Source organism: Lissotriton helveticus, chromosome 3_1 (assembly GCF_964261635.1).
Source record: "Lissotriton helveticus chromosome 3_1, aLisHel1.1, whole genome shotgun sequence".
Lineage (NCBI taxonomy): Eukaryota > Metazoa > Chordata > Amphibia > Caudata > Salamandridae > Lissotriton > Lissotriton helveticus.
The window spans coordinates 185,430,173-185,456,857 of record NC_136061.1 but is presented as its reverse complement, the minus strand read 5'-3'; the positions used below and the strand labels follow the sequence as shown (position 1 = coordinate 185,456,857).

At 45.4% G+C, this 26,685-nt stretch overlaps 1 protein-coding gene and 1 pseudogene across 1 annotated transcript in view; one reads left to right on the top strand and one right to left on the bottom strand.

Moving 5' to 3' along the window:
• The window catches only part of VPS37D (VPS37D subunit of ESCRT-I), a 150,141-nt gene that overhangs the window by 14,000 nt on the left and 109,456 nt on the right, over positions 1-26,685 (top strand). The window lies entirely within an intron of this gene.
• On the bottom strand, positions 11,764-13,085 carry LOC144824690 (metal transporter CNNM3-like; annotated as a pseudogene).

The window sequence follows — 26,685 nt, the reverse complement described above, 5'->3', positions numbered from 1 at the left end:
GTTCTGACCACGTCCAGTGGAATAGATGTGCTGATCAAATATTTCTCTGTGATTAACAGGTTTGCATTCCTGGCTTGACTTTTATCTCATGTGGCAGGGAGCGCACTGCAGACACCACGCCACGCAACGCCACTCATCCACGCAACGCCACTCACCCACGCAACGCCACTCACCCACGCAACGCCACTCACCCACGCAACGCCACTCACCCACGCAACGCCACTCACCCACGCAACGCCACTCACCCACGCAACGCCACTCACCCACGCAACGCCACTCACCCACCGCCACTCACTCAATGCCACTCACCCACGCAACGCCACTCATCCACGCAACGCCACTCATCCACGCAACGCCACTCACCCACGCAACGCCACTCACCCACGCAACGCCACACACCCACGCAACGCCACTCACCCACGCAACGCCACTCACCCACGCAACGCCACTCACCCACGCAACGCCAAGTAACCAAAAACATTTCCATGACAAAAAGGAGTCTCTGGCCCTTAATCCACCCACCATATGCAAGCGTTTTCATCAGCATAGCATATAGCATATCTACTAGTGATTTTTAGTTAAAGCTTTTACAAATGTTTATTGCTTTTTTGATTTGTAATTCTTTAGCATTGGCTACAAAAAATAAAAATGCAAAAGATTTACAACAAAAAACCCATAAACAATTCTAAATGCACTAACTCTAACGCTGCGAGACCTATTGCATTTCCAATGCTTGTTTACTTCTGTTTTTTCCAGCCACTAAGCTGATCATAAACCAATAAGCAGAAAGGCGAGATCTAACGGAGGCTTTACATGTAATTGGAGTAATAGAATTCACCACTGCAGAAAGCCAGTTATTTATTAAAATTGCTACTTGTTCAGGACCCCCTTTGAATGGTGGGGTATTCTCCAAGAGAATATTGGCCAGATTGACCTCATCCACTTTGTGTCACAGCCACAAGCTGTAAGAGCATAACGTGCAAGGCGGAGTCCTAGAAGGGAAGGAGAAAGGTAGCTGGATCAGGTAATGGTCAGTCCATCGTATTGCAACTCCAGTCTATAAATCTGGTAGATTGGTAAAGCCCATATGCAAAGTGTAGCAGGCTACATGTGTAGGCTAAGACATCAATGATCTGAAAGGCATCAGCTGCTAATTCAGCATTAATAATAAAACCTACCAAGATGGAAAAATTAGCAATCTGTAAACTACTCATCGCCACTTCTTCTAAGAAAGCATTTTCGTAATTGGCAGTGTATCTAGGAGGCTGGTACATTGAGGCACCAAAGAAGGCAAAAAGAGCTGAATGTTTGAGAAGATAATAAAAACCCCCTATCACAGTAGAATTCTTCGCCTTAAACATGGTTCAGGCATATTCAGAGTGGCAAATCATTGCAAACCCACCCCCTTTTCTGTTCTGATGATCAGTGTAATCAAAATTTGTGGGGGGGGGGGTGACTGCGAATGCTATGTATGTAATTATCAGATAGTTTAAAGTGTACAGCCTGGACGTGGAATGTCTGAAACACAATGCTAATGCAATCTAAAGTATTACACAGTGTATGACACCTACTGTACATGTTCTGGAGTGCACTGGGCGAAAACATGTGAAGTGTCCACTCAACGTGTGTGTGTGTGTGTCTTTCCTATAGTATGCAACTCCCTGACCGCCGACATCTCATGACAGCAGTTGCCTACTGCCATGTGGGCCTCCGAGGTTACTGACATTTTCTAGTGAATGAATGTTACAACTGGTTTCCAGTTCCTTGAGTACTGTTTGCACTGCTCACTGGATCTCAGGTATTGCAATTTGTTTGTCTCCCCTCAAAACACTAGCGTGATCGAGCAGCCGGTGCTCACTTTTGAAGGGTATATGGGTTTGAGAGTCAAATACTGTAATGCCTATACAACTAATGACAGTTTGACACTGTTCTTTCAGAGCTATGGCTTTAAAATATTAGAAGGCTCTGTAGCAGCAAAATGTTGAACAGAACAAAAGAAAATATAATACAAATAAAAACGAAGTTTTTAGCTTAGTCTGTAATTGGGTTACTACCTCAGAGGTTTATTGTACTTTGACATGGTTCCATTCGCCCAGTGGCACAGTGGTATCCTTTGTGTGAGGATGATTGTATGTTCTTGACTCTCCTCGGAGAGCATTGGTCTCAGTTCTTCGGACTCAGCTTTGTTTACAGTCCTGTGCCAACCCTGCCAACATAAAGGTGCCATACAGAGTGCTAAAATATGTAATCTGTGATCTATCCCACCTTTTTTTTCTAGTTTCTCAACCACCTTGGATCTACACCAGGAAAGGCTTAAAGGGTTTGAGCTAAGATAGCTAGGAATTTGTTACAAATATCAACGGGCATTGACAAATCAAATAGGTCTCATCTTTTGGGTTTGCCAGTATAGATGTATTGGCTCTGCCAGTGCTTTTTGCTGATTCTGTTCAGCATCAGTATAAATATAAAACAATGGTTATTTCCGGTGCTTAGCACTATAGCAGTGGTGCCCAAAAGTTATAGAGCTATGACCCACTTTTTAGAAAGATAAACGTTTGCGACCTACCTACCTTTAATGGACATGAAGGGTGATATTTGAATGTAACTAAAGCATCCGTGATAGCCCACTGTCATTTATTGATGGCAAGCTTGAAGGATGGGAGTAATACAGAAAGGTTGGTAATGTGAAACTGCAAACATTTGGGAGCGAGCAAGAAAATACATGCACTCCTATTGAGTGCTGAAAGAAAAAGGAAGAAGTAGTTCCTACTGTAGAAGGATAACAATCATCCAGCCAAAAAGATAGTGAAGAAGCTGCTCTTGAGGGCTGTGGCACACACAAGAAGAAAGAAAGTGTCAGGTGAGCGATGACGACGAACTAACTACAGTGCCATACTCCCCTAAGGAGACACCAGCTGACGTACTGTCCCTTCGCATACCGGCATGGGATTGGCCCTTTAAACAACACCTCGATTGACAGCAGGAGGAGCCCCGTGGGGAGTGGCCTGTGATGCTTCCTTCAACGGGCCTATCGCAAGTGGGGCTGGCCCAAAGAAGAGCCCTGAATGCTGTGACGATCGCGGAAGTCAGTGGGAGGGAGACGGGAGAAACGCAGAACCTCGCCTATTCCTGGGTTCGAGAAGAGGAATGCCTGCGGAGATGCCTACCTTGATGAAAAGGAGACACCAAGAGGCAAACAGGACCACGTGCCGCCTAACCACTCTCCAGGAGGGGGGTGGTGGCTATGCAAGGTATGGACCAGGATCTGCGGGTTTGCTGGGCAGGGGACGGGAACTTTTTAACGGGAGGTCACTCTGTAAAACACGTGGTGTAGGTATCCAGGTGATACGCCCCTCACAATCCCTTCCCTAAAACCAGGAATCGTTGTATTGTATTAATTGCTGTAGCCAGGCAGAAGCGTCCCCGGGAAACCAGCCGCAACCCCTTCCAATTTTTTTTTCTAATAAAAACAACAACAATAATAAAAATTTAAACCAAATTTCTTTGATACCTTTGACATCCTGCCAGAACTTAAAACTTTATCGTCATTATGCGAAGAAACATTTTGTTTAGTAGGTAAAACTACATTCTTGTCTGTTGTCTCAATTACCACTGTAATAATCATTTTCATCACATACCATTTTATCCCTCATTACCTCATTTGTGTATCTTTTACTTAACAAACCACCAGTATGATTATCCATATCATTTTCACTATGTTCTGTAAAGTCCCAATAAGAATAATCCTTTCCACTGGAAGTATTGGCTTCCTTATCCATTAGCAGTCTTAATTGTCTAGGTTTCTTTTTTTTAGGTCTCGCCTGTCGATGCGCATGCGCATCGAGCAAGCGAGACTATAGGGGCTCATCCACTCTTTATCCACACTGCAAGGAATCGTGGCGATTGCTTGCAGTGCACGAGAAATTTAAGCTCAATGCGCATGCGCATTGAGCTTAAATGCGCGTGCACATGCCCCCAGCCGCCTGCCTTGCCTACTCTCTCTCACAGCCTCCCCCAGCTCCGCCCCCTCACTACTTGATTGCACGGCCGCTAGGCCGTGCCTCCCCTACTCTCCTCCCCCCTCCTCCTCCTACTCTCCTCCCCTGCCTGCCTGCCTGTCGTGTCGCACCTCTCCCCTCTCCGCCCCCTCCCCTGCCCGCCGTGTTACGGTGAAAGGCTTGTTATGCCCAGGCGCCTCTTTTACTGTTCCACCAGTCTGGACTGGGAGCGGGGATAAAAAGCGGCAGGCCCCGCAGTTCCTTATCTTACGAAAAGCGGGCTGGCAACTTCGATACCCCGCTCTCATTACCCTATCTGTCGCCATTTATTTCAAAGGGCACCATTGCGCATAAACATTGCGGGCATGTCATGAAACCATTACGACACACTTGTGAACTGGCTGGGACGCAGCAGCATTTCCCACCAAGCGTTTATCCAAAACCAGTTCATAGCGTGCATGATCTTGACTGCTGATCTCCGTCTATATGGAAGTCACGCTGTGGTTTTCACGTGATCAATGAGTATTGTGAAATAATCTTCAAACTGTATGTCTAATTCCCACAAGTCTTGATCAGTGAAGTCTACCTCGGGTGATCATTATTCACTGTGGTGTTTGTCACTGAAAGCGCCTCTGCTGTATACTGAACGGTTTAAATCGAGCTTCTCAGCAAGATTTCCTCTCCCTTCCTACATTAATGGAACCAGCATGCTTCACATTGCATCAACGCATCTTGAGGCAGCGTTTAAAAGATGGCATGTTGACTCTGCATTGAAACACATAAATGAATCTGTCCTTTAAACAGCTGCTTCTAGAGCCAAAACAAATAAATGTCCCTTATTAGGTTTTTTTCGAGACAAACCTGCCGCCCAACAGAACCGTGTTGCAGGTGAGTTTGTGTTGGATTCCATTATCTTTTCTTTTCATTTCTTCTAATCTTTTTAACACTTAGTTCTGACCACGTCCAGTGGAATAGATGTGCTGATCAAATATTTCTCTGTGATTAACAGGTTTGCATTCCTGGCTTGACTTTTATCTCATGTGGCAGGGAGCGCACTGCAGACACCACGCCACGCAACGCCACTCATCCACGCAACGCCACTCACCCACGCAACGCCACTCACCCACGCAACGCCACTCACCCACGCAACGCCACTCACCCACGCAACGCCACTCACCCACGCAACGCCACTCACCCACCGCCACTCACTCAATGCCACTCACCCACGCAACGCCACTCATCCACGCAACGCCACTCATCCACGCAACGCCACTCATCCACGCAACGCCACTCACCCACGCAACGCCACACACCCACGCAACGCCACTCACCCACGCAACGCCACTCACCCACGCAACGCCACTCACCCACGCAACGCCAAGTAACCAAAAACATTTCCATGACAAAAAGGAGTCTCTGGCCCTTAATCCACCCACCATATGCAAGCGTTTTCATCAGCATAGCATATAGCATATCTACTAGTGATTTTTAGTTAAAGCTTTTACAAATGTTTATTGCTTTTTTGATTTGTAATTCTTTAGCATTGGCTACAAAAAATAAAAATGCAAAAGATTTACAACAAAAAACCCATAAACAATTCTAAATGCACTAACTCTAACGCTGCGAGACCTATTGCATTTCCAATGCTTGTTTACTTCTGTTTTTTCCAGCCACTAAGCTGATCATAAACCAATAAGCAGAAAGGCGAGATCTAACGGAGGCTTTACATGTAATTGGAGTAATAGAATTCACCACTGCAGAAAGCCAGTTATTTATTAAAATTGCTACTTGTTCAGGACCCCCTTTGAATGGTGGGGTATTCTCCAAGAGAATATTGGCCAGATTGACCTCATCCACTTTGTGTCACAGCCACAAGCTGTAAGAGCATAACGTGCAAGGCGGAGTCCTAGAAGGGAAGGAGAAAGGTAGCTGGATCAGGTAATGGTCAGTCCATCGTATTGCAACTCCAGTCTATAAATCTGGTAGATTGGTAAAGCCCATATGCAAAGTGTAGCAGGCTACATGTGTAGGCTAAGACATCAATGATCTGAAAGGCATCAGCTGCTAATTCAGCATTAATAATAAAACCTACCAAGATGGAAAAATTAGCAATCTGTAAACTACTCATCGCCACTTCTTCTAAGAAAGCATTTTCGTAATTGGCAGTGTATCTAGGAGGCTGGTACATTGAGGCACCAAAGAAGGCAAAAAGAGCTGAATGTTTGAGAAGATAATAAAAACCCCCTATCACAGTAGAATTCTTCGCCTTAAACATGGTTCAGGCATATTCAGAGTGGCAAATCATTGCAAACCCACCCCCTTTTCTGTTCTGATGATCAGTGTAATCAAAATTTGTGGGGGGGGGGGGGGTGACTGCGAATGCTATGTATGTAATTATCAGATAGTTTAAAGTGTACAGCCTGGACGTGGAATGTCTGAAACACAATGCTAATGCAATCTAAAGTATTACACAGTGTATGACACCTACTGTACATGTTCTGGAGTGCACTGGGCGAAAACATGTGAAGTGTCCACTCAACGTGTGTGTGTGTGTCTCTTTCCTATAGTATGCAACTCCCTGACCGCCGACATCTCATGACAGCAGTTGCCTACTGCCATGTGGGCCTCCGAGGTTACTGACATTTTCTAGTGAATGAATGTTACAACTGGTTTCCAGTTCCTTGAGTACTGTTTGCACTGCTCACTGGATCTCAGGTATTGCAATTTGTTTGTCTCCCCTCAAAACACTAGCGTGATCGAGCAGCCGGTGCTCACTTTTGAAGGGTATATGGGTTTGAGAGTCAAATACTGTAATGCCTATACAACTAATGACAGTTTGACACTGTTCTTTCAGAGCTATGGCTTTAAAATATTAGAAGGCTCTGTAGCAGCAAAATGTTGAACAGAACAAAAGAAAATATAATACAAATAAAAACGAAGTTTTTAGCTTAGTCTGTAATTGGGTTACTACCTCAGAGGTTTATTGTACTTTGACATGGTTCCATTCGCCCAGTGGCACAGTGGTATCCTTTGTGTGAGGATGATTGTATGTTCTTGACTCTCCTCGGAGAGCATTGGTCTCAGTTCTTCGGACTCAGCTTTGTTTACAGTCCTGTGCCAACCCTGCCAACATAAAGGTGCCATACAGAGTGCTAAAATATGTAATCTGTGATCTATCCCACCTTTTTTTTCTAGTTTCTCAACCACCTTGGATCTACACCAGGAAAGGCTTAAAGGGTTTGAGCTAAGATAGCTAGGAATTTGTTACAAATATCAACGGGCATTGACAAATCAAATAGGTCTCATCTTTTGGGTTTGCCAGTATAGATGTATTGGCTCTGCCAGTGCTTTTTGCTGATTCTGTTCAGCATCAGTATAAATATAAAACAATGGTTATTTCCGGTGCTTAGCACTATAGCAGTGGTGCCCAAAAGTTATAGAGCTATGACCCACTTTTTAGAAAGATAAACGTTTGCGACCTACCTACCTTTAATGGACATGAAGGGTGATATTTGAATGTAACTAAAGCATCCGTGATAGCCCACTGTCATTTATTGATGGCAAGCTTGAAGGATGGGAGTAATACAGAAAGGTTGGTAATGTGAAACTGCAAACATTTGGGAGCGAGCAAGAAAATACATGCACTCCTATTGAGTGCTGAAAGAAAAAGGAAGAAGTAGTTCCTACTGTAGAAGGATAACAATCATCCAGCCAAAAAGATAGTGAAGAAGCTGCTCTTGAGGGCTGTGGCACACACAAGAAGAAAGAAAGTGTCAGGTGAGCGATGACGACGAACTAACTACAGTGCCATACTCCCCTAAGGAGACACCAGCTGACGTACTGTCCCTTCGCATACCGGCATGGGATTGGCCCTTTAAACAACACCTCGATTGACAGCAGGAGGAGCCCCGTGGGGAGTGGCCTGTGATGCTTCCTTCAACGGGCCTATCGCAAGTGGGGCTGGCCCAAAGAAGAGCCCTGAATGCTGTGACGATCGCGGAAGTCAGTGGGAGGGAGACGGGAGAAACGCAGAACCTCGCCTATTCCTGGGTTCGAGAAGAGGAATGCCTGCGGAGATGCCTACCTTGATGAAAAGGAGACACCAAGAGGCAAACAGGACCACGTGCCGCCTAACCACTCTCCAGGAGGGGGGTGGTGGCTATGCAAGGTATGGACCAGGATCTGCGGGTTTGCTGGGCAGGGGACGGGAACTTTTTAACGGGAGGTCACTCTGTAAAACACGTGGTGTAGGTATCCAGGTGATACGCCCCTCACAATCCCTTCCCTAAAACCAGGAATCGTTGTCTTCCCCACGTCTGATATTGGTTTTCTTTTGTTTTTGTTTCCGAGCCAATCAAGAGGACTACGAGGCTCAAGGTCGAACACCGAGGAACCAGGAGACCCCACAAGAGTGGAAGACTTGTGTTATTGACCTCATATCTGTTTGAGAAAACAAATAACTTACCCTACCTAGTGTTATTCCCCCTTCTTGTGTATTATCACGTTGCACTGTCTGACAGAAAGCCATTGAATAAAATACGAGCAATGAAACTGACAAGAAAGCTGACCAATGGTAAGCATTGGACTGACCCAAAGCTCCACTGCAACTATTGGTATGGTTCACAATGTCTTTGACGACAGACCACTAAAAGCTGTATGTAGGTGAGACCCAAAAGTGAACTGTGATTCACACCCACTAGAAAAAAGTAACTTTTTAGGGCCAAAAAGTTGGCTGCATAAAAAGGTACATTTTCCAGGTAACTGGAGTACTGTGGATCCTGTGGTTGATGACCGTGACAATTGGCACTTCAGGAGGAGACTGGTAGCTACTCAATCTGATCTCTAAAGGCAAAGTCCAAACAGGGAATCTTCTGTGGCGTTAGGCTTAAAGACCTTTTTCTCCTGAACAGCTGAGGACAGTTGTCATGTTCAATTGGCAGGGGTACCCCCTGGACGTGTGGCACCCTTTTGATTCCTCTGGTGTCCATCATACTTTTTTATTTTACAGAACTTCTTGCTCGCAGCACCTATTATAATAAGTATTTCTGTAATGCCAGTTGACCAAGAGGCATCTAATAGCTGCGAAGAATACTGTCTGTGACTAGTTTTAACAGATACATTTTTAACATCTTTGGGAAAAGATGTAAATTGGGGCAGCAGAGGTGGGTTATTTCTGGCAGACCATTCAACAGGTCAGCTGTTCTATGCAGGTAAGTTCTGTTTCCCAGGCCAGGAGCTATGAATGCATTTTTGCTTCAATGGGTTTTTGCATTGCGAACTCGATTTACTTTCCAGCTGGAAAATTTAAATAATGTTGTTAAAATTGCATAGGCAAGTGCAGATCTCGCAGGACCAGAGAGAATGCTTCGTAGAGACTTAATTAACAACAGTTTGGATGCTGATGTGGAGCCAGCAGGGGCCTTAGGTCTCCCCCGCAGCCCCCAGCATAAAAAAAAATAGTCTGGGTGCTCAGGGTGGGCACCTAAAGTAAGAATATTACCCTTCCAACTGGGCTAATTTTAGACCGATTTGAATGGTGCCCATCCTTTCCACAATATTAGAGAAGCATGTGAACTTGCAGCTCGCCGTCTTTATGGAAACTCAAAACATTCTCCACTCTGAGCATTCGGGCTTTAAGGCTCGACACAGCGCCCAATCCACCCTCCTAGGAGTCACGGAACACCTGAGACGACTCCTAAACTAGGGCAACACAGCTGCGCTGATCTTCAGTGAGGCCTTCGACACTGTGTTCCATTCCATCCTCCTAGAAAGGCGGATGACACTGGGTTTCCAGGGAACAGCTTAAGCCTAGATGACCGAGTTCCTGGTTCCAGGTTTTCGCAGCCGGTGACAGATCAGAGCCGCGTGCCCTCATGCCTGGTGTTCCCAGAGCCAAGCCCAATGCTTTTCAACATATATCTACGCTCTCGCCACCCCCCAAAGATGTGGTAAAAAGTTGCAAACTAACCCTGTTCTTGTATGCAGATAACAAGCAAATTATCTTCTCCCTGTCGTCACGGGGATACAGCACCATAGCTCCGCACTTGTGCTTGAGCAGGATCTCTACCTGGATGAGTAACAATGCTCTCAAGCTTAACGGCAACAGAACCAAGTTAATGTTCTTGGGCAAAGACCCTCCTTTATGGGTCCCCCAGCACTGGCCGGAAGCTCTCGGACCCTTCCGGCACGGACTCCCAAGGAAAATAACTTTGGCCTCTGGTTGGTCTTATCAATGAAGCCGTAGGTAGCCAAGGTAGCTTCCGCTTACTTTGCAGTGCTGAAGTAGGTAAAAAAAAATCATTGCCGTGATTCCACTGTCAGCCCATATAGCAGTGATCCAAGCCTTGGTTCTTTCAAGAACTGACTACAGGAACAGCTTATATACAGGAGCAGCTTATATCTGGGAGCTTAAAAGGCAGCTTTCGTCGCCTACAAGTAATACAGAATACTGCATCCAGGCTCCTCTATTGCTGTGCGAAGTCTCCTTCTGTGTCGAATCTTCTCCATGAGCTCCACTGACTAGCCGTGGATAAGCGTTTACAATTTAAAGCCTTGTGCTACATGCACAAGGCCAGATTCGGCACAGGCCCACATTAAAGTCAAGATCTGGTGGTGCCTTACCAGCCTGTTCCCACGCTTGGATCACTCAACTAGTCTCTCTGCAAAGTGCCTAGAATCCACCTGGCGCTCATGGGAGGTCGGTCCTTTGCGTGGTTGGGCCAAAAGCTATGGAATGCCCATCCAAAATATCTGCAAAGCTGCATCTCACTTACCGTGTTTTGTAAAAACTTGAAGACCTAGTTGTTCTAACATGTGGGCTCGATCCATCCTACCTTGTTCCAGCGTCAAGAAACCTTTTGAGGTAGCTGAGCACTCTACAAGACGCAATAAAAATATTAAAACAAGCATTTGCAATGCAATAGGCCTCGCATTACCGAAAGTTTGAGATATTGGTGTTGCAAATAATAACATAGTGTAGAGTGGTGCAGAGAGGAGTGGTGCAGATAGATTACAATGGTATGGAGTAATGTGGCATAAAGTGCAGGTCATAGATTGTTTCAGAGTAGAGTGCAGTGGCATAGAGTGCAGTGGCATAGAGTGCAGTGGAGCTGAGTAGATTGGAGTAGCGTAGAGGGGATTGGCATAGAGTGCACGGTTGCAGAATGGAGAGGTACAGATCAGAGTGCAGTGTTGTGGAGTGGCATAGAGTGGAGTGGTTCACAGTAAAGTGGAGAGGCCTAGAATGGAATCGTGTAGCGTGCTTTTGCTTGGAGTGAAGAACAGTGGAATGGAGGGTATTAGCATAGAGTAAAGTGGTGCAGATTAGAGTGGTGCAGAGTGCAAGGGCTTGGAGTGGTGTAGAGTGGAAAGCAGAAATCGAACCCTGGTGAAAGGATAGGGTCACTGGAGGTACAAACTCTAGCTGGACACTGTAAAACAAATAAAGTCAGGAACCAAGCATATGTGACTTATTAACAACAAAGCCATAGGTAAACAATGGACCAAATGAATTCCCAGTGAAGCTTTCTGAATGTCCCCAAGAAGTCTTTAGCAAATCAGACAGATGTGCTATTTGGTAGATTATGAACTAAAAATGGGGTGGGTAGTAGTGTTTTGTAGGCACAGAAGCTTTAGCTTGCAAAACACTCTGAAACTAATTGGCTGGCCATTGCAAAGGTACAGTAAGAACTAAATAGCATCCAGTGCTCTCAACCAAACCGTGCTATAAGCAAATCCTGGTGATCAATGTGCGGGTCTACAAGACCTAGACTTTGGCCTCACCTCTCTTGAACTCCTCCAGCACGGTATCAAGCTTGGTGACTTTAAATACAAAGTGCAGTGGGTGGTTGTAGAACTTGGTGATGGTGCTGAGGGGCGTTCAGTCATCGGGTCCACCGTTCCAAGGTCCTTGACATAGAGGATGTCCACAATTTTAGAGCTCTTTTACTCATAGACAAGGATGCAAGTATAGCCGCTCTGCAAGATCTGTGACATGGTGCTGAAGTCACGCATGGCACTCAGCATGAAGCAGTCCTGCCCTAGCATCAGGGTGCCCTTCACAGTCATATTCCTCAGAGCATCTTTGCTGAACTCCTCCTCCACAAACGAGTTGTAAGACTCACCATTGCGCATCATGTCCACCGCTTTATCTGACAGCAGGCATGGACTGATATCGTGACGGAAGGCCAGAATCAGCAGTTGCCAAGTTGGAAAAGAAAGAGGGAAAGTAACGACCATACACAAATGTCAGCCAGAGGGTGGAGACGCTCAGCTCCAGGCCCCAGTGTGAAGCGAGAGCTGCTGGAGCCAGCTCACCTGGCAACAAGAGACAGCCCACTGCCAAAAAGATGGCGGGTGCTGGTAAACCCAGTGCCAGGTACAGCAGGACATCAGCTGCTGCATTGGCCATTACTGCCAGGATCGATGTGGCAATGAGGGCCACAGTGCCACATCGTTTGTCGCTCCAGTCACTTTGCATTGCATCGCTCTTTCTGGGATCCACATTAGTGCAGTACATGCAGCTCTACTAATTCTTAGCTTGAGGAGCTAAGCTGCTATCCATGTGCAAGACCACTGCCGGAGGTGCCGGGATACCTAGGAGCCAAGGTGGAGTACTTGGAGCCAACTTGCCATCAACTACCACCACAGCACCAGCGAAGGTATCCTAAGGCTGGTCCAAAGCTGTCCTTGTGCAAATGTGATATAGCCATGCAGGAGCCCCCTCTGGGACAGCCACAGTCACCAGTCCCCAATACCCTCCCCATTCCTGTGGTTCCAGCTGCAATAGCACCTCATCTTGGGGCCCCAGTCCCCGGAAAGCTGCTGCTAGACCACCTTCTGAGAAACCCAGCCAGGCCCAGGACGCATTAAGTAGTCCCTCTCCATTAAGGCGAAGGCTGAAGGAGCACCCAGGGGCACACAGATGACACCCTCAATAAAGGATGCCCTTTGGAGATCTTCGAGTTACAAGCCCAGCAGCGCAGGGGGCGGGGCGTGCGTCATTGGGCCCGTTGGGACCACAATAAGCACCAGCAGCCTACAACTCCAGTCTCCTGATTCCATCATAGTCTGGCTGCCCAACACCATAATAGGTGGAGCAGAGTTGCAAACACACCCCGCCCACCCATTCAACTCTCATTGGTCCAAGAGGAAAAGAGAGCTACTAATAAAGAGAGGGGGGTCGGATTAATAAATTGTAAAGACGCTGGATGGAAAACAGATTAGAAATAATAGGATTGGTAAATTTTGTTTTTGCAGTTTATTATCCGGCATGTGTCTCTCTAAAAATTATAGTTAATTACATCACATAGCAAAAATCTGTCAGACCGAGTTTGCAGTGTCATAATTATTATACAAGTGTGTCTGCCTCCGACACAGCAGAAGGAACCAAGAAGGCCTCCCCACAACCAGACGGACTGCCAATTTGCAACATGAAAAATATAATTTAAAAATCCAAAAAGGATTTGGGCGAGCCGTGTTATAGGGAAGTTATGCGTCCGCCATTATTGAAGCTCAAGCAAGTAAAACAAGGGGTATCAAGGCCCTGGCCCAGGGGTCCACACATGCTGTGGCTAGTACGGCTCATTCACCTGCATTGACAGTCAACCCCCTTGTGAAATGAAGCACAAACTGGAGGAAGGCTGACAATCTGCTATGGAGCTGACCTCTGACAGTTATGTTTCACCATTTCCTGTCTGCAGGGAGTGTTCATGTAATGTGGAGCTGTAAATCAGGGAAAGTGAGCTAGAGAGTGAAATGAGGAATAACCTACAGGCCACACTACAGAGCGTCTTCCTCAACTCAGCAGAAAGGTCCTGGTTAATAATAGCGGCACAGGGGAGGAGCCAAGATGGCGGACGGGACAGACGTGTAGGCTCCCGGCTCCGCGAGCCATCTGACTTCGCTTCGATATCCTGACATTTATCCTTGCTTGCACCGTGCTGCAACGGAGACATGAACGCGCTGCTGCCGAATGCGTTCTTTTGAGGTCTCCGCCGACTGTTTTGAAGCAGTCCTCGCAACGTTTGCTGACATCCGAGGCTGCCTGGGAGACCTGTGCTGCTCGCCACCGCTGGACGGTGCCGTTGGCTGCGGGAGCGTGACTGACTACGGCGGTGGAGGGAGTAGATCCTTCAAGTGTAGTGGGCATTCTTCTGAATACGGAGTGTTTCTTTCCGCGACGGGAGCCCTTCACTCGGCGCTTCCCTCCGCTGCGCTATTCGCAAACTGCACGGACTCCATCTTGGGGCGCCTTCTCTACCGTGGACTGCCCGCATTCGTACGAGGCGAGGAGACTCTCATCCTGCGCAGCCCCCCCCCCCCCCTGACTGTGGGCCGCGTTTTCATCGATGGTTCGAACGTTTGTTTTCCTTGGTAACGGAATAGCCCCCCCTCCTTCTATTTTGGACTCACGGAAAGGGTGACAACGGCGCCTGCCTTTTGTGACGGGGAGATGGCTGCTTCCCTATCCCTACTACGTGCTGTCCTGCCGGTCCCCGTGGTGAAAGCTGATCCGGGGGTACCGCTGAGTAGTGCGGGCCGGCTGAGATCGCAGAGCGGCCTGACTAGTGGGGACATCCTGGTTGCCCTTGCTGACCTAGGGGCAACATGGCGGCGAAACGTCCGAGAGCTGATGTTGAAGATGGAGGGTGCTTTCTCTGGCGTACCGAGACCGGGGCTGGCTGGCCCCCTGCTGCCTCTAACTACTTCGGACGCGGATACAATGTTACAGACTGAGGGGGCGGAGGAGAGATGTGTCCCTGGCAACAATGTTGGGTGTTTCGTTATTGATGAGGCTTTGGTTACAAGGTTTCCCTCCACTTCGAGAACTGTGACTCTGCCTGCGCAATCACTACCGAGGCTCCGCTTATCGACCTTCCAGTTGCTGGCACCCCTCGTCGTTTTTGCCTCTGGAGCCTCTTTTTTACAATGGTGGAGTGACTCTCATCCTGCGTTGGAAGTGGTGTTCATCAGTTTGGACGCTGAACTTGTGGTTGACTGGGGGCGCTCATTTCCTCCTCCTCTGCTTCTTCCTTGTCGGGGGCGGCCATTTTGCTCCTTTGTTCTGCCTGAGGAGTGCTCGCTGTGGTGGCCATGCCTGGAGAAATTTGGTCGTTCAGGCCAGGGCTGAAGGTGTTTTCCTCGTTGGTTTTGTTTGATCGGCTGGCGGAGACCCGGACTGAACTGCATTTTGCTATGTTGCTTGCGTTTCAGGTGCTGACTTTCCCCGCTTATGATTGTAATTGCTATGTCCGGTTCTTTATTCTGGCTGATGTGATGGCGGGGGTTTTGTGCTGGCCCGGGGATCTGGGTGTAACTGATTCTGACCCTCTTCTGGTTTTATGTCTTCCGAATTTACTGTTGAATGCGGCGTAGAAGATGTATATGGCTGGGATGTCCGGGAGATCCGATATTGGGTGGGCTCCTCCCCACCTTTCCTTTTTCTGGGAGTAGTGGATTAGTTTATTCTTTTCTCGCTCCCTATATTTCTACTATTAGGGCTTTTCTTTCCCTTTTCTTTCCTTTTACCCCTTTTTCCTTCTTTCTTTTCTCGTCTATATTTCGGGTTCTTTAATGGGCGACAGACACGCTGCCGGGGGGGGGGTAGGCCGTAGCCTCCGCATTGCTGTAGGGTGGGGGGAGGGATTTAGTTTTCTTCATTTAGTTTCTATGGGCCTTATTTTTTATCTTTCTGCGCTTTCTTCACCTGTTTATGTTCTGGGTCCGCGATAGGGGTTAGTGGGGAGGGGGTGGCGCGGTCTGTGGTACGTAAATGCTGGTTGCTGATCTTGTTGTTTTCTTTTGTACCGCCATATTGTCCGATGTATTAACTTCCATTGTTGTTTCTAGTAATGGTGCCGCCTGCTCCTGTAGTGAAGCTATTGTATGGACTCAGTATTCCTTTGTTCTTATTCTTCCTTGATTTATATTTAGAACGAAAAATTTTAAAAATTAACCTTCAATGCTCCTTCTCCCCGGCGCCATGTTTCTATTCAGTGTAACGTCCATTGATTGTTGCTAAACCTCCTGATGCCGCTGGGGAACTGTTTTTACTTGCATTTGTGCTTCAAAGTATCGTGTCCGGCCTGACGGTTGTGGGCCCGTATTTGTTCTTTTTCATGCACAATAAAGGTTTTAAAAAAATAAATAAAAAATAAATAAATAAATAATCGCGGCACAAAGTAAAGAAATAGAAAAAAACATCTATTTCTTTATCTTTGGTATAATCGCGGCACCCGCGCTTTACTTTTAATGTTAAAAGTAAAGCGCCGGTGCCGCGATTATACCAAACGTAAAGAAATTGATGTTTTTTTCTATTCCTTTACTTTAGGTACATATCTGCCAAGGTTTCCGATTGCTTAAGTGTGACATGTTGATAGTTTCAATGTACTCATGAGTGACATTCAAGGACTGAGTGACACTTTCTAGTGACCAAAATCATGCAGTGATATCCACGGAAATGGAAAAATATCAGAACTAACACTCATTTGACCAACGGGAAACTCAAACTCTGCAGCAGGTGCGTTTAATCCCATTATTTCTAAGTAATCTCTACCCTAAACTCAGTGCCAGGTGCTGTTGAACCACAAGTAATAAAGGGATCTCTGTCACAATAGTAGCAACCCACTGAGCTATGCACATAAAATACAGTGTAAATGATGGCAAACTATCTTTGCAGCAGGCATATTAACACTCTGTACTGCTTTATTTTGAGACTCAAAACTGCCAGAAGACAGAGCTCCGACCTCTTTCCGGTGGAAACATTAATCTACAGGCATTTTTCCTCTAGGTGCACAAAGGGAAAGTGTACCTATTTGCCAGCCACTATGCCCTGCTAGAGGCCCCCACCCTCTTGTAACATTTTAAATGTGAGCTGCGGTCGTATTATTACATTTCTTTGCTTGTTACCTGAGTCTCCGAGATCAGAATCATCCAAAATCCAATCACTGTTAAAGAGTGGAGCTGCGGGCGTGTCACTGCGGAGATATTTAGCCTTTCTTTTCTCAAGAGTCTAGAGTTCTGTGCTTACCTCTACTGGTTGTCCCAGAAGACTAGAGAGAAGCTTACACACATCTTTCCAAAACTGCTCGAGTTGGGGGCACTGCCGAAACCAGGGCCGGCGCTAGGCATGGGCAGCATGGGCGGCTGCCCAGGGCCCCGAGCTCAGCCCATCAACAGGGGGCCTCGCAAAAGTGTTAACTCCCCACATCTTAGGCTTCGCGCCTGTGGTGAGCACTGCGTGTCCCAGGGAAGGGCTGCCTCTCCTCTGGGCTTCACAGGCTTGTGTAGGAATAGCGGAAGAGGCCCCCCTCCCCTGTGCCTTGCAGCCCTTGGCAATGGCTGTTAACCCCCAGGGAGGGGGCCCCTTTCCCCCTGGGCCTTGCAGCCCCACGTCGCGCGAGGCCCTTCTGAATTTGCCAGGTTTGACTTGTGATTAAGGATGCTGTCCTTTCCCACGCCAGTGACAATTAGCACGCATTTTGGGGCCTGACAGTTTTAACATTTATAAAGACAAGCAACTCTCACTCTTTCAGATGCTGATGAGCTGCGAAAGAGATGCTTGTCAGTGGCTGAAAAGAAGGCGTTGTAGCACACGAGGGGGGCATGCACCATTAAGGATCAGGAGCACCTTCCGTAATTTAAATGCAAATAGCTTTCAATGTGTAAATGAAACCCGTTTTCTTCTGCTCTTTTTATATAGCGCAAACTTGACCCAAAGGTATTGGAGTGCTTTACGTGAGCACCAGTTACAAAACATGGACATATTCCTTTTTTTAGGGACAGTGTGATTAAGTGACTTGTGAGAATCACAGGATGAGACACAGTCAAAGATCAGCAGCCCTGAAGTAACGCCACATCTTCTCCCCACCTCTCCCTCTCCGGGGAGTAATCTTTTAATGTCTATTTCTCACATGAAAGCTGTTTCAAAGTGCTGCCCTGCTGTCAAATCAGTGGACGGGGCACAGTGCCAAAATTATTTGCCCAGAATCAAACAGTTGGTTAAATCAGTAGAGCCAGGACTGCAGTGCACTCCTACTTGGAGCAAACCCTATATATTTTCCACTGTACTGCATTTAGGTGACATACCCCCAGATGCATCAAGAACCCATTTTGCTATTCCTTAATAGCGAAAAATAACGATTCGCTATTAAGGAATAGCAAAATGCAATGCATGAAGATATCACTAAAAAAACAGCGATTTCTTAAAATTCCTTAATTGCAACTCGCAAATTGCGAATCGCAATTAAGGAATACCTCCCCATTCAGCCCATAGGAATGAATGAGAAGACATTCTCAATTTGTGAATCGCAATTAGCGAATCGCAAAATGAGAATGCGATTTCAAGGGTGCAGGGGTGTCCAAAGGACACCCTGTTGCACCCCTGAAATTGATCTGTGCACATATGTTGCGCACAGGCATGCCCCTAGGGCATGTGTGTGCGCAACATGAAACTTTGAAAAATGCACTTTAGTGCATTTTTCAAAGTTTTTGCAAATTACCATGAAGTTGTACTTCATCGTAATTTGCGTGCCCTATTAGCGAAATCGCTATTTTTTAAACTTTAATGCATTGCATTTAAGGAAACTCAATTTGAGATTCCTTAAATGCAAGTAATCGCAATTTAGCGAATTCTCAATTTGCGATTTTTGCATTTGGGATGATGCATCCCAAATGCAAACATACCGGTCGTAAAGGGGCAGATTCTGAGAATCTGCCCCTTTGCGACCAGATTTTCCTTTGATAAATCTGGGCCTATACCATGGGTTGTATGAAGTTACAAAGCATACTTTTACAACGCATGCCTTTACAACACATTTTTCACATCACAACATCCTTTACAATGCATTCCATTACATCGCATGACACGACATCGCATTTTAAGAAACTAAATTTACAATGCATTCCATTACATCGCATACTACCTTTACAACGCATACCATTACAACACATACCACTACATTACACTTATGGTAAGTGTTGGATAGTGTAGGGGTAAAAATTACTATTCTAACTCCAGGTAGTGCAACAGTAGGGTAAGTGTTGGGTAGTGTAGAGGTAAAAATTACTATTCTAACTCCAGGGGCTGAAACAGTAGGGGAAGTGTTGGATAGTGTAAGGGTACTATGCGTTGTAATGGTATGCGTTGTAATGGTATGCATTGTAATGACATGCGTTGTAATGACATGCGTTGTAGTGTCATGCATTGTAGTGTCATGCAATGTAATGGTTACTATATGTGTTGTGTTTTAAACTTAACATAATTCTGGTGAGTAAAGAGCCTACACACAAAAAAGATTGTCCTATGTCTCTTAGCATGTGCGTGTGGGATACTGATGAGAGGGTTTATGTTAAAACAAATTACGAAGTATTAATGTCATCCTAAGGTAGCACAATAATGGCACGGAAAGATAAGGGGGCCTTTTGAAATTTGCAATTATATTCATGGTGCGAGAGGTTTTCTCTTGTGTCATTTTATTTTTTGAATGATCCCGCCCCTCATTACCTCACAGTATCTCCCCCTTTTATGGGGGCATTCTTTGAACTCACTTGCAGTGGCGGGGAGCCGTGAGGGGAACGGCCGGGCAATCCCTCCACTAATCCAGCCGTGAGGGGAACGGCAAAGGCAACGGACCAAGCGGAGCCACGGGGACTCACCTGGGACTCTCCTGGCCAAGGCGGGCAGTGAACGCCTACATTTCCCAGCAGCCCCGGGTCCTGGCGCGCTCGTGACGCTCCCGCTGCGCCTGGAGGCGCCTCAAGACCGCGGAACACCTCCCGCAACGCGGGACGCGCGCGGGACGGCGCCGGGCTAAGCCCGGGCAAAGGGCGGGCCCTCTGTGGCCCTCAGAGGCACAAAGAGGCCGGGACGGGCCACCCCATTTGGCTGTTACAAAGTTGGAGGTACTGTATTTTCTCATACCGATTCTGACATTGCACTGTTCTCACATCATGTCCATCTGGGAGGAGTTAAACGCCCTGTGTGGCACGAACTACGCCCAGAATGTATCTACTCCCCTTATAGTGGACAGAGATGCCGATGAGGTAAATGACATTGACATTGTGAATACAGACAAAATGTGCACTAGTCCCTCACCACAACCCTCCAATTTACCATTAATAATTTTTCCAACTGAGGCGATGAATAAAATACCTGACCCAGTCTCACCTCCTCAATTGACCCTACTGGCACAGATTGAACATTTGTTAACAACCACACTATCACCTTTGATTACTAAAATCAATGAGCTGGGAGACAGGCTGACTAGTATTGAAAATAAATTATCTAGAAATCCTATCGCCACTGAAACAACTGCCGCACCCATTCACTCTATTCTCCCCTGCAACAAAGAAAACTTAAAACCCACGACACCTATGAAAGCTCGAATCCCTGAACCTCTCATCTCTCCACCCAATCCAAGAGGCCAGAACAGCATTATTTCTAACTCCGTACCTGCACCCCATAGACCACCAAGGTTTGCACATGAACGCAGGAATTGGATCAATTTACCTCCAGAAGCTGCCCCCTACGTGACTGTTCTTTCTGGGGTCCCTGCACCGATTCAGGGCAAATTTGAATCCCATCAGGACTTGTTAAATAAAACCATCTCCTGGCTAAAACAACACAGACCATTGCCACCTGCTTTAGATGGCGGCATTTTGAGGGTCAGGAGGGTGGGGTGGCTTGGTACGTCGGCCAAAGACATTCCGGACGACCTTATTTTAATTAAATTCAAAACTATGAATATTGTCCCCTTTTTGCGATCCTCCCAACCCAAAGAGGGAGATGGTCCCATTCGCATATGGGACTTGCACGATTTTTATCCCGGCCCCCGACCCTACCCGTCCCTAAGGCAAGCGACATGGAACTATAAATTTTGGTAAAAGGGGATGCCATGAACTGTGTGCTACCAACAATTTTTAGAATGGTCTGTGTGATATTGATGCTGTTTTTAATATTGCCTTTTGTCCTCTCTTACTTCTGAATTTTAAACTTTTTAACTGTGTAATTGATGATTTTAAACCGAAATTTTATGTCTATTTTTATAACAGTTATAACTATGTATGCTTATATGATATTTCTTTTTGAATATCGAATAAAGCTTATTTTGAACCTTTTGAACCTTTGTATCATGGAGTTATCTCGAAACAGTAGGTTAACGAGGAGTAAATAATATACATCTTTGTGAGACCTGCACATAGCTTTTCCATCCAATGTGACAAATTTAATCCATTTAATACAGATTTAAAATATATGGACTTATTTAATTTGTATATTTATCTTTTTGCCCATGTTGTTACTGATATCCACGTTAGGTCTCTTCAGGGATGCCAAATAAGATCAATAGTCCCGCGATGTAACTTTCAAAGCTCCTCCACTAGGGCGGAGGAGCGTTGCCCCACTGCTTGATCGCAGTGCGAAAAGCAGAAACACAAAATGCAAAAACTACCATTTTATGTTTCTGCTACGCGCACTGCGAGAAAGCAGAAGTGTTAGGTTGGGGGCGGGCGGGTCTGCTTTAGGACAGGGGAGGAGTGCCTTGCCCACTGCTAAGGGCCCTGACTGTTTGATCTGCCCTCCAGTCATGCACACGCTGGCCTTTCTCCATGTAGGCACCAGTGCACCCTACATGGAGAAAATGGCCTCCCCATAGGCGCCAGGCTGGTCGGCTGACATTGCAGCATTGTGATTGGCTTAGGGAAGGGAGGCTGCCTGCTTCCTGTTCCTGCTAGAGGCAGGAAAGAAGGAAAGCAGGTCAGGAGCAGAGATGACGCAAGACCTGGGAAGGTAAGTTTATTTTATTTTTAAACTACTCCCCCACGCCCCCGCGCGCGAACCCCCGCGAGGCCTTGGCCGCAACTGGATTTTATTTGCAAATTAGAGGGGCCTCACAACTTTCCTTTCGCCCAGGGCCCCAGAAGTTCTAGGACCGGCCCTGGCCGAAACATATGAAGGTCATCTGCTTTTTCCTCCCCACACTTAGGGCAGCATCTCACCATTTGCTTGTTGATCTTAGATGGGTTTCTCGGTGACCAGTATGCTCTGCGGGTAGTAAACGGGTGATTTTTTCTCAAAGGAGCGGATTAGACTATGTGCCAGCATATAGCCTTAGATACTTGCCATATGTGTGGTATATCCAGCGTCAGCAGTTCTTTCCCCATATCTCGTTTAGAATTAAAAATTCTTCCCCAGCTTGAATGAGAACCCAGTACCAGCAAGAAACTTCTTTTTTAGAAGTCTTATTTTCCTGAAATAGCTTTTCGATTTCCCTGGTACCAGTTTCCTCATTCCCCAAGGCCCTTGACCCAATTCTGTAACTGCTAGTATTTGAATCTAGTGATGGAACCTTTGTTTTTGATTACAAGGGCTTCCCAGCTGATGATTGAATTCTGCTCAATAATTTCGCCCCATTTGTTTATTCCTCCCTCTTTTAGGGGAATCGCTAGTCTGTCTTTAAGACACTCTGGGTACCAAATTGGAGCAAAGTCACTACAATAGGGGATTTTCAGTGTACTCCTTATCCGGAACCTACTTTCACGGCTGACTGTAGAGTTTTCAGTCTTATCTTTTTGAAGAATTTGGGGTGCCCATATTTATACAAAAGGTGATTATCAAGTTTCTTGATTAGCACTTGCATGTATGCAGGTTAGGCCTCGTAGCTGCACAGTAATGTTCTTAAATATTTAAATTGAAATGCTTTGCAGTATTCCCACAGATCGGGACTTGCTATTCCTCCATGGTCTTTTTTCCTTATCAATTTTCTCCAGGCTATTCTCGCCCCCTTCGCGGCCCGTATGAAACTATTTAACTCCCATTGTAGCTTTTTCAGCTATTCTTTTTTGTACTCGAGTGGTATAGCACTAAAGATGTAAGTAAACTTTGGCACAACTGACATCTTGATTATGTTGGATTTCCCCATAAAGGTTAGCGGAAGCCCACCCCAAACTTTGAGGAGCTTCCTCGGGGATGTGGAGTTCCTATAGCCCGATGCCCAGGACATATTGTTTGGAGTCAAGGGCAATACGTTTTCATGTGTGTTTTGTCCTTGGGACAAGTAGGCCCAATCCCCTACAGCACAAACCCTTTGGCTCTTTCGGTGCAAACCCTTTGGCCATTATAGCACCACACATCGTTCAGGGAAGGGTGTCTGCAATTATAGTAATATTTGTGTCCATGTGTTACTGCTGTTCAAACTTGTATTTCTGGCTCATTAATGCAAAGCCTGTATTATTAGGGTGCACGTTCTCGCTCTAAGTAAATGTAAGCTCGGACTGCACTACTGACAGTTGTTCCAGTATAAAAATGTGTACAGACATTTTCAAAATGTACCTATATGAGGCTTTGTATAATGTTTCCAGAATGCGTTCTGATTAGTTGCAAATATTTCTAGAAGCTTGAAAGCCAGATTGAGGATTCTTTGCTTCCAAAATAAATCTTCACCAAAAAATGCAAGTAGGAAAAAGAATTTGCTAAACTAGTGTAAAATTTTAAATACCATTTCTTTGCAGTATCATTTTGTAAAATGTGTTGATGTATGCTAGTATTTTCCAAAAATATTCATAATGTAAAAACTGTTTAACCAGTTTCAATAAGATTATGAGAAACAAATAAACAAGCATTGGCAAAGCCAGTAGGTCGGAATTTGGTGGTCAGCCTTTTGGTTTTGTCAATGTGTGACTTGTTTTGGCAGGTTTTTTGTAAAATCTTATTGGTGTGGGAGCTGCCAGGCCCTCACCGTTATAACAAACATTGTCAAATGCAAAAATATGTTTTTGTCTCAAAAAGCACACATTGCCACAGTAGTTCCTGGCACTGTATAAAACTACTTTGTGCACCGATGTGCTCCTTGTAAAAGTGCAGAATGCTGTCACTCACAGTGAAGCCAGCCGAAGGACAGAGCGAGAGAAATCATTTTAATTAACACAAAAGGTCTTGGTTAACGCCAGACCTAATTAGGGGGCCAATTAAAAAATAAAGTCTCAAAAATGCACCAAGGTATATGTCCTTGCACTAAGTGTAGATATATATATATATGGCTTTTATGAATTCACAAGAACCCTGGAACTATTGTTTACCACTACCTACAGCCCCAGTATGTAGATTTGCAGAAACGTGGCAGCATAAGTGAATTTTCAGTATTCAACCCTACTATGGTATGAACCCTGTCATAATCAGAGAGGCTGTATCAGAGCTCTTATATAATGAGATTGCTGACATAATTAGTCGCCGCATTACATGTTACACAAGGGACAAGTGGATTTTGTTACAGGACGTGTAGATTTATGTAACAACTTGCCCCATGGACAAGTAGATATGTGATTAAATTCCTGACTTCCCTAAAAATTCAGTGAAAATTCACATTGGTTAGGGTTTGTAAGTCTTTTACCAGCTCTGTACCGAGATACTTTATTTTTTCCTTTGCCAGTGGGTTATTTGAGATGTAATTCCATTCCATGATCTCTGATTTTGAATGGTTTATCATATATCCAGAGACTTTCCGAACTGAGCCATAACCTCCTCTATTGTTGGGAAAGATGTTACTAAGTTACTGGTGAATGGCATCAGGTCGTTTGCATACAGTGACACTTTTTTCTCCGAACCTTGGTGAGTAAACGGAATAATCTCCTGGTTTGCTCTCAGCAGGCAGGCTAACGGCTCTATGTAGAGGTAAAACAAAAGGGGAGACAGGGGACAACTCGACCTTGTGCCTCTCTTAATTGTTATTTTATCAGTGAGGCTACCATACCAAAATTCTTGCTGAGGGGTTCTTATTTATTAGTTTTATTGCTTTTTTGAAGATTTTCCAAGGTTAAATTTCCCCAACGCTTCGTTCAGAAATGCCCAGCTGACCCTATCAAATGCTTTGGCTGCGTCAAAGGTGATGATTGACAGTGGGGTCTTATATTGAGTGGCTATGTCTATTGCACCAATTAGTTCTTGGGTTGGTTCCTGTATTTGTCTTCCCTTAATAAAAGCTTTCTGATTCAGATGAATTAACAAACCAGCAACCTTGCCAAGCCTTTTAGCCAGTATCTGTGTATAGATTTTATAGTCTGTGTTTAAAAGAGAGATCGGCCTCTATGACTCGCACTTGGTTTGATCTTTCCCTGGTTTTAATAAGATGGGTATGATAGCCTCATTTTATGAGTCAGGGAGGTCTCCTTGATTTAAGAAGATTTCATTCAGGAGCTCTGTCATGGGGTAACAGGCTTCTAATATATTAACATACAGATCATTGGGCATTGCGTCTGAACCTGCCGCCTTCCCCTTTTTCAGGCCTCGGATCACCACTGCCACTTCTTCTCAGGTAATTTCCTGGTTAAGCTTTTCCTTCTGTTCTTGATTCAGGTTTGTGAGTGTTATGTTTTCCAGAAAGCTAGATATTTCATCCAGGGTGGCAGAAGGCTCTTCGCAGTCCAAATTTTCGAAAATATTTACGAAGGCCTCTTTGATGCTTGAATCCTCCGAGCTATATGATGGTTGATTATCAGTTTGAATACTTGTTACCCTATTTCATGTTCGATCTGTTTTTAGGTTCCATGCTAAGATCTTGCTACAACCTTCCCCATATTCATACTGTGAGAGTTTGCCTACTTTCCACTTATTCCATAATATTGTTTCCAGAATATCGGAGAGAGCCTCCTTCTTTGATTTTTGTTTTCTTCTTTTTTTTTTCCTCTTCTATTTTTGCTACTTCATTAGGGTCCTCCTCTTGTGACAGATTTTGCTCTAGAAGTTTTATTTCATTTGCTGCTTGGCTTATAAGAGACTTGATACTCCTGTGTTTGTGTGTTGCAAGATTTGTGATTTTACCCCTAATGACTGCTTTGTACGTGTCGCAAGCAATTTGTTTACAGGATCCGCCCTCATTCATTTGGAAAAACAGGGCTGTTTCATTAGCTAGAGTTTCAGTAATCAAGGGATCTACAAAAATACTACGATCTACCGTCCACCTTGAAGGGGGCTGAGGAAAGGTAATAGGCGATAGCTGCAGTAGAACTGCCGAGTGGTCCGAGAGATGAGCCAGTAGATGGTCCACTTTCTGTGTGATATTAGTCAGACTACTATCAATAAGAAAAAAGTCTATTCTTGAGGCATGTTTGTTTTTTATTCTGAAAAGTAAAACGTCTGTTTATATCCCCCTTCTCTTTCCCATGTCTGTAATCCCCAGGTTTTTAATGCATACTCCCACCCATTCTCTCATTTTTTGGTAGGTTCATTCTATTTCTATCTGGGAGATGGTCCACCTCTGGGTTTAAAAATATGTTCAAGTCGCCTCGATTATGGTGGGGTACTGAGTATTCAGTAACTGAGAGTACAATTTCTGTAATGGAGTTGGGTCATCTATATTTGGCCCGTAATCGCCCACTATTGTTTTATGTTCTTTTCTAGGCAATTTGCTACCGTTTTGGAGCTCCTCAACCTCCTACAGCTCAATTAACTTTATTAAGTATTCATGTTTTGTTGTTGTTTTTTTTCCACGTGTGTTATTTTTTCAAGTGTGAACTTTTTGGTGCGTTTTTTTATCTGGCCTATCAGTCACTTCACTTCTTTGGGATCTCTAAAATTGTGCATTTTGTTTCCCCACATGATCCGCAGTGATGCCGGGAATCGCATCTGGACTGAAGCCCCAAAGGTTCTTAGTTGTTGCATTAACTGGCCAAGCTCCCACTGCCTGTCCTGCGT